Source organism: Aquarana catesbeiana, linkage group LG07, assembly GCF_042186555.1.
Source record: "Aquarana catesbeiana isolate 2022-GZ linkage group LG07, ASM4218655v1, whole genome shotgun sequence".
In the NCBI taxonomy this organism is placed as follows: domain Eukaryota; kingdom Metazoa; phylum Chordata; class Amphibia; order Anura; family Ranidae; genus Aquarana; species Aquarana catesbeiana.
Window position 1 is genome coordinate 273,613,978 of NC_133330.1, and position 13,228 is coordinate 273,627,205.

Sequence of the window (13,228 nt, forward strand, 5' to 3'; positions counted from 1 at the left end):
ACGGGAGATCAATGGACGCGTTTTGGGGGTGCAACCCCTTCCTCAATTATAAAGTAGCGTTGAGGAAGGGCTTGCTCCCCCAAAACACGTCCCTTGATCCCCCCTGATGGCAGATAGCATATGTTGACATTCGTAAATTGGTGTGCATCTTCCAAATTTGGCTTTTCCAGGGGTGATTTCCCCCCATCTGAACGCTATATCAAACCCAGTTCCTAAATACTGATGTCTGATATAGCCTTCAGGTTTTACCTAATGTGAACTTTGTAAGTTCAAGTTTTTTGGCTTTCTTGTTGGTTTTACACAGGCCTGTTTTATCTGAAATGGACATTTCGATTTTTGATAATGCTACTGCAAAAATTGTTATACAACAAACATGTTGGTTTGTTTTAAAAACCTTTGGTAAATGCACATGTGATTGTGCAGGTATAAAAAAGTTGCTTACTCAAGAATGTGTGGATTATTGTCTCAACACTACAATACAACACTTTTGGGGTGATGTAATTGCTGTTTTCAGCAAAAATGGGTGTTATTTCCTAAGGGCAAATCCTCTTTGCACTACAAGTGCAGTTTCAGTGCAGTTGCAAGTGCACTTGTAGTGAAATGTGTTTTTGCATTTAGGAAATAACAGCCAACAGTGCTTTGTATAAGGTTACACAATCACGACATTTTCTGGACTCAACACATTTCTGTCAGGGTCAGCTAAAACAAACACAAGCAGTAAATGTCCACCAAGAATTTCTTTTTTTTTTTATCATAAAAAGGCTTCACAGATTGTCTGGCATATGGATCGCCCCCCTACCCGCAAAGAACTCCAGGTAGCGTAACCGGACATCACGGGCACTCAGGGAGTGCAAGCCAGGACGGCCACTTTCAAGCGCCGTCAGTGTGGTTTGATGTAGGATTCTGGCCTCAGGCCCAACTGAGCCAGCATAGTTGGCCGAATGTTTCCTTAAAAAGTTATGGAGAACACAGCACACCAGTATAATATGGTTCAGTTTATACTCCGCCATATGGATGGGTGTCAGAAATAGTCGGAACCGGCTGGCCAGGATTCCAAATGTGTTCTCCACCACTCTTCAGGCTCTGGCCAGCCGGTAATTAAAAACCCTCTGTTCCGGGGTGAGGGCATCAGGTGGTCCCCCAGCGCAAACGCTTCATCAGCAACGAACACAAATGGGAGTACTTCAACATTGTCCTCTGGAGCTGGCAAGTCCAAGCTGCCATTCTGGAGACACCTGTAAAACTCCGTCTGGGCGATGACTCCACCATCGGACATCCGGCCATTCTTCCCCACGTCCACATACAGGAAGTCGTAATTAGCCGACACCACCGCCAACATCACTATACTATTGAACCCCTTGTAATTATAATAGTACGACCCCGAGTTGGGTGGTGGGACGATGTGGACGTGTTTCCCATCAATTGCCCCTCCGCAGTTAGGAAAGTCCCACCGCTGGGCAAAGTGGGAGGCCACAGTCTGCCATTCCTGTGGCGTGGAAGGAAACTGTTGAGGAAAAAACAATAAACATTACTATTTTTTCACAGAAACATGGCAAGCAGATTAGGCACAAACATTATGTGGCAACCTCCAGATAGCATTTAGTAAGGGGAATTTAACAAGGCCAAAGTATAAGGTAAACCTATCTTGGACAGGTAACCCTCTTCACTTCATTGAGAGCTGAATGCCTAAATAATGGGTATTACTTGGAACAGCCCCTTCTTAGTTACGCTATTGGCAGACCACTGGACAGGTAAGAAGTGTCATAATACAAAGATATAAATACACATTGTACACATTTGAGGACATTTGGACATTCTGCTATTACCTATCAAGATAATAATAGAATACAAAAACTTGAAACAGTACCATTGGAAAGTATACAGGCAGGCCCTTGCACTACATGCTTTGGGCAATTCATCCATAAATCTGACCAGTAAAGAGGTGGGTATAGTGTGTATGGGTTTGGCAAAGTCAGCAGATAGATGATTGAGGATACATAGAGAATTGGGATCAGCTGACTTAGCAGTTGGGGGAGGGAGGGTTACAAAAAATTATTTGGGGACACCAACAAAAAAAAGCCTCTGGCACTCTGCCAGAATTTAAATAAAAAATAACATTTCCAAACATTTTAGGGGGTGTTTGGGGTAAAGCACTACTATAGAGCTGATAAAATACATTGTTAAGTGACTACATGAGGTGAATATAGGCCAGGAGACACCATGCTGGGGAGGTTATTGAAGGGCAAATATGTATGAAGGACCTAAAATAATAATTACATAAAAATCCAGCATGCATGAGAACAAAGGGGACATTCACAGCATATTACAATCATGGTAATTAGGGAATGAGGAAAGAAATACAATATATTAGCAAACATTAAATACAATAAAATGTGATATAAAAGGATAAAAATCTTACCTTCATATACTCCTTCTGCAGGACCTGGATGATGGCAGAACAGGTCTCTGGGATGATGATACCCAGAGCCTGGGGGGAGATGCCTGCAGACTTCTCCCTGTCGCCAAATACCGCAGGGTAGCGACCAACCTCTGCTCCGGAGTGATGGCTTGCCTCATGCAGGTATCCTGCCTGCTGATATAGGGGGTCAGCGAAGCCAACAAACGGTGAAACACAGGGTCCGTCATCCTGAGAAAGTTCCTGAAATCATCAGGATTATTCTCACGGATCTCACGGAGCAAAGGCATATGAGAGAACTGGCCACGCTGAAGCAACCAATTCTTGGTCCATGAACTCCTCCCCACCCTGTTCATGGACTGGACTTGTGTCAAGGTCAGGACCCCAACACCAAGGCCCCGCACAGCACGAACTCTACGAGGAGTACGCATACGAAACATGGCTAGAAAACGGTCGGCTGCTCAGAACGAAGTAACAGAACGCACTGAAGAACAGCAAGGCCTGTGAAGAGCGACCTGAAAACCAGTAACGAACGAACAAGAATACAATGACTACTTAAAGTCACGCGGAACTTGCTTGCACGCACTGAAGAGCAGATACAAACCCACAAGCACAAACTGAACGGCAGAAAACGATCTGAAAGCCACGAGTCTGAAAAAGCGCGCATCGTCTCTCACCAAACTTTTACTAACACGAGATTAGCAAAAGGAGCCCAAAGGGTGCCGCGCTTGGTTCTGAACCGGCCTTTTCTAGTCTCGTCGTACGTGGTGTACGTGACCGCGTGGTTGGCGATGGGAAATTCCGACAACTTTGTGCGACCGTGTGTAGACAAAAAAGTTTGAGCCAACATCCGTCGGAAAAAATCCTAGGATTTTGTTGTCGGAATGTCCGAACAAAGTCCGACCATGTGTGCGCCCTAATACAGTGCATCTGGAAAGTATTCACTTTTTCCATATTTTGTTATGTTACAGCCTTATTCCAAAATGGATTAAAATTTATTATTTTCCTCAAAATTCTACAAATAATACCCCATAAATACAACGTGAAAGAAGTTTGTTTGAAATCTTTGCAAATTTATTTAAAATAATAAAGAATGAAAAAATCAAATGTACATAAGTATTCACAGCCTTTGGTCAATACTTTGAAGCACCTTTGGCACCAATTACAGCCTCAAGTCTTTTTGAGTATAATGCTACAAGCTTAGCACACCTATTTTTGGACAGTTTCTCCCATTCTTCTTTGCAGGACCTCTCAAGCTCCATCAGGTTGGATGGGGAGCATTGGTGCACAATCATTTTCAGAACTCTCCAGAGATGTTCAATCGGGTTCAAGTCTGGGCTCTGGCTGGGCCATTCAAGAGGACATTCACAGAGTTGTCTCATAGCCACTCCTTTGTTATCTTGGCTGTGTGCTTAGGGTTGCTGTCCTGTTGGAAGATGAACCTCTGCCCCAGTCTGAGGTCCAGAGCGCTCTGGAGCAGGTTTCCATTAAGGATATCTCTGTACATTGCTACATTAATCTTTCTCTTGATCCTGACTAGTCTCCCAGTTTTAGCCACTGAAAATCATCCCCACCATGCTTAACTGTAGAGATGGTATTGGCCAGGGGATGAGCGGTGCCTGGTTTCCTCCAGACATGACGCTTGCCATTCAGGCCAAAAAGTTCAATCTTTGTTTCACCAGACCAACAATTTTGTTTCTCATGGTCTGAGAGTCCTTCAGGTGCCTTTTGGCAAACTCAACAAAGATGGGCTGTCATGTGCCTTTTACTGAGGAGTGGCTTCCATCTGGCCACTCTACCATACAGGTCTGATTGGTGGAGTGCTTCAGAGAGAGATGGTTGTTCTTTTGGAAGGTTACATACATAGTTACATAGTTACATAGCAGGTGAGGTTGAAAAAAGACACAAGTCCATCAAGTCCAACCTATGTGTGTGATTATGGTTCTCCTCTCTCCACAGAGAAAGCTCTGCCAGAGTGACCATCGGTTCTTGGTCACCACTCTGACTAAGGCCCTTCTCCCCCGGTTACTTAGTTTGGCCGGGCGGCCCACTCTAGGAAAGGCCCGGGTGATTCCAAACTTCTTCCATTTATGGATGATGGAGGCCATTGTGCTCATTGGGACCTTCAATGCTGCAGAAATTTTTCAGTACCCTTCCCCAGATCTATGCTTCGATACAATCCTGTCTCGGAGATCTACAGACAATTCCTTGGACTTCTTGGCTTGGTTTGTGCTCTTACATGCACTGTTAACTGTGGGACCTTATATAGACAGGTCCCAATCAAGTCCAATCAACTGAATTTACCATAGGTGGACTCCAATCAAGTTTTTGAAACATCTCAAGGATGATCAGTGGAAACAGGATGCATTTGAGCTCAATTTTAAGTGTCACGGCAAAGGCTGTGAATACTTATGTATATGTCATTTTTTAATTTGTTATTTTTAATAAATTTGCAAAGATTTCAAACAATTTTCTCTCTGTCAATATAGGGTATTGTTTTGTAGAATTTTGAGGAAAATAATGAATTTAATCCATTTTGGAATAAGGCTGTAACATAACAAAATGTGGAAAAGGTTGAGCGCTGTGAATACTTTCCAGATGCACTGTAATGCCCCAATCGGACATTCCAACAGCAAAATCCATGGATTTTTTCAGACGGATGTTGGCGCAAACTTGTCTTGCATACAAATTGTCACACAAATCTTGTTGGAAATTCCAAACGTCAAGAACGCGGTGACGTACAACACTACGAGGAGCTGAGAAAAATGAAGTTCAATAGCCAGTGCAGCTCTTCTGCTTGATTCCGAGCATGCGTGGAACTTTGTGCATCGGAATTGTGTACACACGATCGGAATTTACGACAACGGATTTTGTTGTCGGAAAATTTGAGATCCAGGTCTCAAATTTTGTGTGATGGAAATTCCGATGGAAAATGTCCAATAGAGCCTACACATGGTCGGAATTTCCAACAACAAGCTCCCATCGAACATTTTCCGTTGGAAAATCCGACCATTACACTTCCCTTGCTTCCTCACATTGTAGCAGTCAGCACTCAAACGGCTATTCACCAAGGCCCAGAACTGTATTGTGTGAAAGCAAGAATCCTACATAGCCTATGTAAGTGTTAGTTAAGTAGAAACCAATTTAGAATGTCAAGGTCTCTGACAGGGGATCAAGATAGCAGGGTACATTCCCAAAAGTGTTGAATTTTAAAGGCACAAAATAAATGACACCGGAAATGACAAAATACTCATGCTTGCAGCTTCATTACGAACATAGGAGATTGGGGAATGTTCTCACTACTGGGGCAGCTTACTGGTTACGCCGGAGGAACTGGAGAGCCCAGGAACTATCGCGGGTGATGACGGGGGCTTGGTGTTCCATAAAATTGACAGGTTGGTTGTAGATCTGCTTTTGCTGTTTTCACTTTTACTGAACAGTTGGCTGAAAAAAAATGATGCCAAGCTTATGGCTGCAGCCATGAGCATGTTTTAACCACTTGAATTGCAAGACATTTTAAAATGGCCTAAGGACAGCAATCAGTTAAGATCTAGAAGGAATGTCTGCCTTTAACCTCTCACTGTTGCTCACTGTTCTTCTTGCTGTAGGACCTGACATGAGGAAGCAAAGCCCTGTGGCTACCAAGTTGGCTGTCTCCACACAGAGCATGGATGGGGAAAGAACCGCTACAGGGAGACCGCAGGCAACACTGCTTAGATATGCTGGTTACACCAGTCATATGCTCTCCACCAGGCTTTTTTTTGGGCACAGTTTCCAGAGTTCAGACTCTCTTTAACCACTTAAGGGCCGGAAGGATTTGCCCCCTTAATGACCAGGCCATTTTTTTGCGATACAGCACTGCGTCGCTTTAACTGACGCGGTCGTGCAACGCTGTACCCAAACAAGATTGACGTCCTTTTTTTCACACTAATAGAGCTTTCTTTTGGTGGTATTTGATCACCTCTCTGGTTTTTATTTTTTGAGCTATAAACATAAAAAGAGCGACAATTTTGAAAAAAAAAATATTTTTTACTTTTTGCTATAATAAATATGCCAATAAAATATATATAAAAAAATTTCTCCCTCAGTTTAGGCCAATATGTATTCTTCTACACATTTTTGGTAAAAAAAACTGCAATAACCGTATTCTTGATTGGTTGGCGCAAAAGATATAGTGTCTACAAAATAGGGGCTAGATTTATGGCACTTTTATTATTATTTTTTTTTTTTACTAGTAATGGTGGCGATCTGCGATTTTTAGCGGGACAACATTGCGGCAGACAGATTGGACACTTTTGACACTTTTGTGGGATGAGTGACATTTATGCAGCGATCAGTTCTATAAAAATGCACTGATTACTGTATAAATGTCACTTGCAGGGAAGGGGTTAACACCAGAGGCGATAAAAGGGTTAAATGTGTTCCCTGGGAGGTGTTTCTAACTGTACGGGGGCTGGGCTGACTGGAGAAGAAGAGAGATCACTATTCCTAATCACTGGGAACAGACGATCACTCTCGGCTCCCCTGTCAGAACAGGGATCCGCTGTGTTTACACTGGAAAATCCCTGTTCTGCCTCTGTGTGGAGCGATCGTGAGTGACCGGCGGACATCGCACCCTATTATATCTATTACATGAAGTGATGTACAATGATGGTGATTTGCGTAATAGAGCCAAACTGCCGCAGTACAAATGTGGTGGTTGGTCTTTAAGTTATTAAAGGTCATCCAGAGGTGCCTGTATGTTAGGGCCTGGACTTGAACCCAGGACCTCTGCTGTGCCTGACAGTACATTTTCTCACTGAGCAACCTGAGATACTCAACAGCTACCTGGCCAATTCCTTGAATTATCCTACCATGAACCTTGTTTCTCTTGAATTTTATACTCTGCTCCTCTCATGAACTTCCTAATTTAAGCATTGTCTCTGCATTTCCTGCTTGCCAGATTATTGTGCACTCTCCAGGAAAAATATTGCTCTTGCGACTCCTGCTGCTGTCCATATCTTCACTACCACTTGTTACTGACCTTTGGCTTGTTCCTCGAGTACGATTCTGCTTGATCCCAACCTGCAACCACTCATTACTGACCTTTTGCTTATCTGTACCTGCTACTGAACCCTGGCTTGCTCACCTCCTTGTGGGTGATCCTAAGGACTGCGACCTGGTACTAACAAGCGGCAAAACCCATCTCCACCATCAGAAGCTCTGGTGAACACCGGTTCATACTTAGACTCAGCACTTCAGATGAGCCCGTGTCATCCGCCAAGGTGACCTGATTCTGTACTCATCCAACTGGTCAGTGGGCTCCTCTCTACTACTATAGCTACTGGCCTCCAAGCCTGATTCCAGACCATGACACTGTATAGGGCTTCGATTTTCTTCTACAGCTCACCAGGTGCCTCCAATCTTGGGACATTCAATTATGCAAATATTAACATTATCATGGGAGATGATGCTTTTAGCTTGACCCCTCCTGCACCTCTCTATGGGCTGACTGCGATGGCCAAACTCATTGACTAATAATGACGTGCAGGATGGAGTAATGACTTCTAAGATAAAGACAGTGTTTAACATATGATAATTTAAATACACAGTCACTTTAACACCAAACTCAAAGTTTCATTTCACTTTAAATAATTTGTTTGGGCCAAGGTGGCCCCAACTAAATGTATCCATTAATAAGAATTGTGTCCCCTGTCAGTGCTGTTTAAACTGTATGTAGCATACCATAACATAAAATATAAAGAGCAGTGTATTAGCAACATTATGGAGACTTCCTGTCCCATTCCTGGAACAAAATCGATGAGACTATAAAAGGGCAGTTCAGAACCAAGCGCGGCACCCTTTGGGCTCCTTTTGCTAATCTCGTGTTAGTAAAAGTTTGGTGAGAGACGATTCGCGCTTTTTCAGACTCGTGGTTTTCAGATCGTTTTCTGCTGTTCAGTTTGTGCTTGTGAGTTTGTATCTGGTCTTCAGTGCATGCAGTGAGTTCATATTTGATTATCCATTGCGTTCTTGTCCGCTCGTTACTGTTTTTCAGGTGGCTCTTCACAGGCCTTGCTGTTCTTCAGTGCGTTCTGTTACTTCGTTCTGAGCAGCCGACCGTTTTCTAGCCATGTTGCGTATATGTACTCCTCGTAGAGTTCGTGCTGTGCGGGGGCTTGGTGTTGGGGTCCTTACCTTGACACAAGTCCAGTCCATGAACAGGGTGGGGAGGAGTTCATGGACCAAGAATTGGTTGCTCCAGCGTGACCAGTTCTGTCATTTTCCTTTGCTCTGTGAGATCTGTGAGAATAATCCTGATGATTTCAGGAACTTTCTTAGGATGACGGACCCCGTGTTTCACCGTTTGTTGGCTTTGCTGACCCCCTATATCAGCAGGCAGGATACCTGCATGAGGCAAGCCATCGCTCCGGAGCAGAGTCTAGTCGCCACCCTGCGGTACTTGGCGATGGGGAGAAGCCTGCAGGACCTCAAGTTCTCGACAGGCATCTCCCCCCAGGCTCTGGGGATCATTATCCCAGAGACCTGTGCTGCCATCATCCAGGTCTTGTAGAAGGAGTATATTAAGGTAAGATTTTTATCCTTTACTATCAAATTTTATTGTATTTAATGTTTGATAATATATTGTATTTCTTTCCTCATTCCCTAATTACCATGATTGTAATATGCTGTGAATGTCCCCTTTGTCCTCATGCATGCTGGAATTTTAGGTATTTTATTTTTGCCTTTACTTACCTCCCCAGCATGCTCTCCTGGCCCTATGTTCACCTCATGTAGTCACTTAACAATGTATTTTGTCAGCTCCATAGTAGTGCTTTACCCTAAAAAACCCCTAAAATGTAGAAAATTGTGATGTGTGTTTGAAATTCAGGCCAGAGGCTTTTTTTTTTTGTGTCCCAAAATCATTTGGAACCCTTCCTCCCATCAAACTGCTAACTCAGCTGATAATAATCCTCTATCTGCTGACTTTGCCAAACCCATATATACTATACCCACCTCTTTAGTGGTTATATTTATGGATGAATTCCCCAAAGCATGTAGTGCAAGGGCCTGCCTGAATACTTTCAAATGGTACTGTTTAAAGTTTTTTTTTATCCTTTTTGTTATCTTGATAGGTAATAGCAGAATGTAAAAATGTGCTAAAATGTGTACAGTGTGTATCTATATCTTTGTATTATGACACTTACCTGTCCAGTGGGCTGCCAATAGTGTAAAGTAAGGAGGGGCTGGCCAAAGTAAGACACATTATTTAGGCAGTGGTGTCGGCTACTTATGAGTTCCTGTATGTGGATGTGGGGAAGAATGTCCGGATGTCCGATGGTGGAGTCATCACCCAGACGGAGTTCTACAGGCGTCTCCAGAATGGCAGCTTGGACTTGCCACCTCTAGAAGACAATGCGGAAGGACTCCCATCCATCTTCGTTGCGGATGAAGCATTTGCGCTGGGGGACCATCTTATGCGGCCATTCCCTATGAGGACCCTCACCCTGGACCAGAGGGTTTTTAATTACTGGCTGGCCAAAGCCAGAAGAGTGGTGGAGAACATGTTTGGATCCTGGCCAGCCGGTTTCGCCTATTTCTTACACTCATACACATGGTGGAGTATTAACTGAATCATATCATCCTGGCGTGCTATGTTCTCCACAACTTTTTAAGGCGAAATTCTGCCAACTATGCTGCCTCAGTTGGGCCTGAGGCCGGAATTCAAGTAAATGAACCAACCCTGACGGCGCTTGAGGCTGGCCGTCCTGGCTTGCCCCCCCGAGTGCCCGCGAGGTCCGTCTTAGATACCTTGATTACTTTGCGGGTACGGGGGCCATCAATATGCCAGACAATGTCTGATACATTTTTAAAATAAAAAAATCATTTTAACTACTAAAATCTTTGGTGACATTTACTGCTTGTGTTTCTTTTAGCTGACCCTGACAGAAATATGGGGAGTCCTGAAAATGTCGTGATTGTGTAACATTGGAAAGCACTGTTGGGTGTTATTTACTAAAGGAAAATACACTTTGCACTACAAGTGTACTTGAGCCTGCACTGAAACTGCAATTGAGTGCAAAGTGGATTTGCCCTTAGGAAATAACCCCCATTGTCACTGAAAACACCATTTTTAACCCAACAAAATTTTAGGAGCATTGAAACAATAATCCACACATTCTTGAGTATCAATCTTTTTAATACCAGCACAATCACATGTGCATTTATAAAAGGTTTTTAAAACAAACCAGCATGTTTGTTGTATAACAATTTTTTGATTCACATTAATAAAAGTAGAAATGTCCATTTAAGGTAAAACAGGCATGTTTCAAACAAACAAGAAATACACAAATCTGGAACTTACAAAGTTCAACTTTTGTAGAAATTGAAGGCAATGTCAGACATGAGTATTTATAAACTGTGTTTGATATTGCGTTCAGATGGGGTGAAGTCACCCCTGGAAAAAGCCAAATTTTGAAGATGCACACAAATTGCCGTCAACATGTGCTAGCTGCCATCACGGGGGATCAAGGGATGTGTTTTGGGGGTGCAACCCCTTCCTCTCAGCTACTTTATTATTGAGGAAGGGGTTGCACCCCCAAAACGCCTACATTGATCTCCCGTGATGGCAGATAGCACATGTTGACACACTGTGTGCATCTTCAAAATTTGGCTTTTCTATAAAATGGCAAAAAATGTTAAAAATTATTCCATTACAAATACCACAAAAAAGTCATGGATTTGGAGGTGTTTTAAATTCACCCTAAAACATCAATGATGTTCTTCATTTTGTTTTTAACATCATTGATGTTTTTCTGGATGTTTTCCAAGTCCCTATTACACCCCATGATCTCCCCGATCAGGATCTGTGCACTTTCACTGGTGAAATAACCTGGATCCACAACATCACGATCACCTAAAAATATAGAAACAAAAACATACCATGTATTATAAATCTGCCGGCATCCATCTCTTACCTGAGCCTGTGGTCGCAGACACTCACCTGTTGTGGTGACTATTTCCATCACGTCTCCTTCCTCCTCCTCCTGTTGGCTTTGGGGGATTTCTCCTTCTTCCAGAGGTGGGGAGTCTGTTGTCCCCTCTGATGAGTAGTGTCCTCTGAGTCTTTTCTCCCCTATGTAAAAAAAAAGGTATACTTAGCACACAGATATTTGATGGCAGAAATAGGAATATGAATCATTGCTTGGAAGTGGGGTACAATTGTCTCTTTTGGCAGAGTTACAAGATGAAAAAATATTTTGTCACTTTGTCAAGCTTGAATACTTACCTGTTTTGTACAAGCTTCACAGATGGAGACACCCCCATAGTATACACTGGAGCACCTGTGTGGGCCCCCTAAAAAAAAGGGTGTTCTGGTGTCCCACACTAGTGCTCCAGCATCCAGATGTGTAAACAGCTGCTGAGTGTCCTCTCCTTACACAGAATCTAGTTTGCATTACATTATAGTTACCAACCCATCTAGACACCATTTTAAGAGAAGTAGGCTATCAAAAATGTATTCAAATGCATCTGGCCAAAACAATGGTGTTTTCTATGCCGAACGAACAATGTTTCATACGAACGAACAAGGTGCCCATGAACATGAAAGTTGCCATTTTAAACTGTACAACAGTAAAGAAAAACACATGGAGCAGCACTTACTTTTTTGCAGCACTCTCCTGATCCTTCTGTACTGCTCGTGCTCCCTTAATTTAAGGTCCGACCACCGCTTCCTCGGTTGATCCTTGGATCGTCATACCCCGAAATTCTTCTGCAGACTTTTGACCACTTTCGCCATGATCTTGGCCTTTCTGACATTGGGGTTGGGGTAAGGTCCATACTTTCCGTCATAGTCGGCCCTCTTCATTATGTCGACCATTTCCAACATCTCCCCAAAGGACATATTTGAGGCCTTAAATCGTCTCTTCCGGGATCGGGACGTTTCTGGTTCCGGGCTTTCCTCCTCCTCCTCGTTGCTGTAATTAGCACGCACCTGTTGTGTCTCCGCCATGTGCTCTTCCCCCACTGCGCCGAACGAGAAGGGGCGGGGAATAGACTAGAAAGAACGTCAGGGGTGGGCGGAGTTTCACGCATGCACAGTGTATATAAAGCGTAACACGCGTGCGTAGTACGTACAATCTGTGAGCGGAGAAAGGAGTATCGGAGGCAACGATCGTGACAACCAAGGTAAGATCTAAACTTGGGCCTATACTGCTTCTAGATTGAGGCCTATATTGTAACAAGATCAGGAGACTTTAGCCTGACATTAGGGTTTGTCTTGTGTCTTGCAGATAAAATGGATGGCTTCAATGACCACAACTTCCTCCCCTTGTTCATAGACAAGTACAGGGAGCTCCCCTGTCTGTGGCAGGTGAAACACCCCCAATACAACAATAAACAAAAGAGGCAGGCAGCACTGGAGAAACTGCTGGAGTTGGTGAAGCCGGTGGCCCCCAAGGCAACCATCCCCTATTTAAAAGCTAAAATTGGTGGCCTGAGGAGCACTTATCTTAGGGAGCGCAAGAAGGTCACGGATTCCTAGAGATCCGGAGCTGCAGCAGATGAGGTTTATGTCCGCAGGCTTTGGTATTATGAGAGACTGCGATTTCTGTCAGACCAGACTGGAGTCAGGGAATCCCTCTCAACCTTTCCTTCCACTCTTCCTTTCACCCTATCTTCCACCCCAGCTGAGGCTTCCGATGTCCAACCTGGGACTTCCAGCCAGGAAGAAGTGGAGGAGCCCAGCTGGAGTCAGGTATAGCATTGTTCTACAGATTTCTGGTCAATAAATAAATGATGTTTACTAGATGTTATTATTGATCACTAATTGCT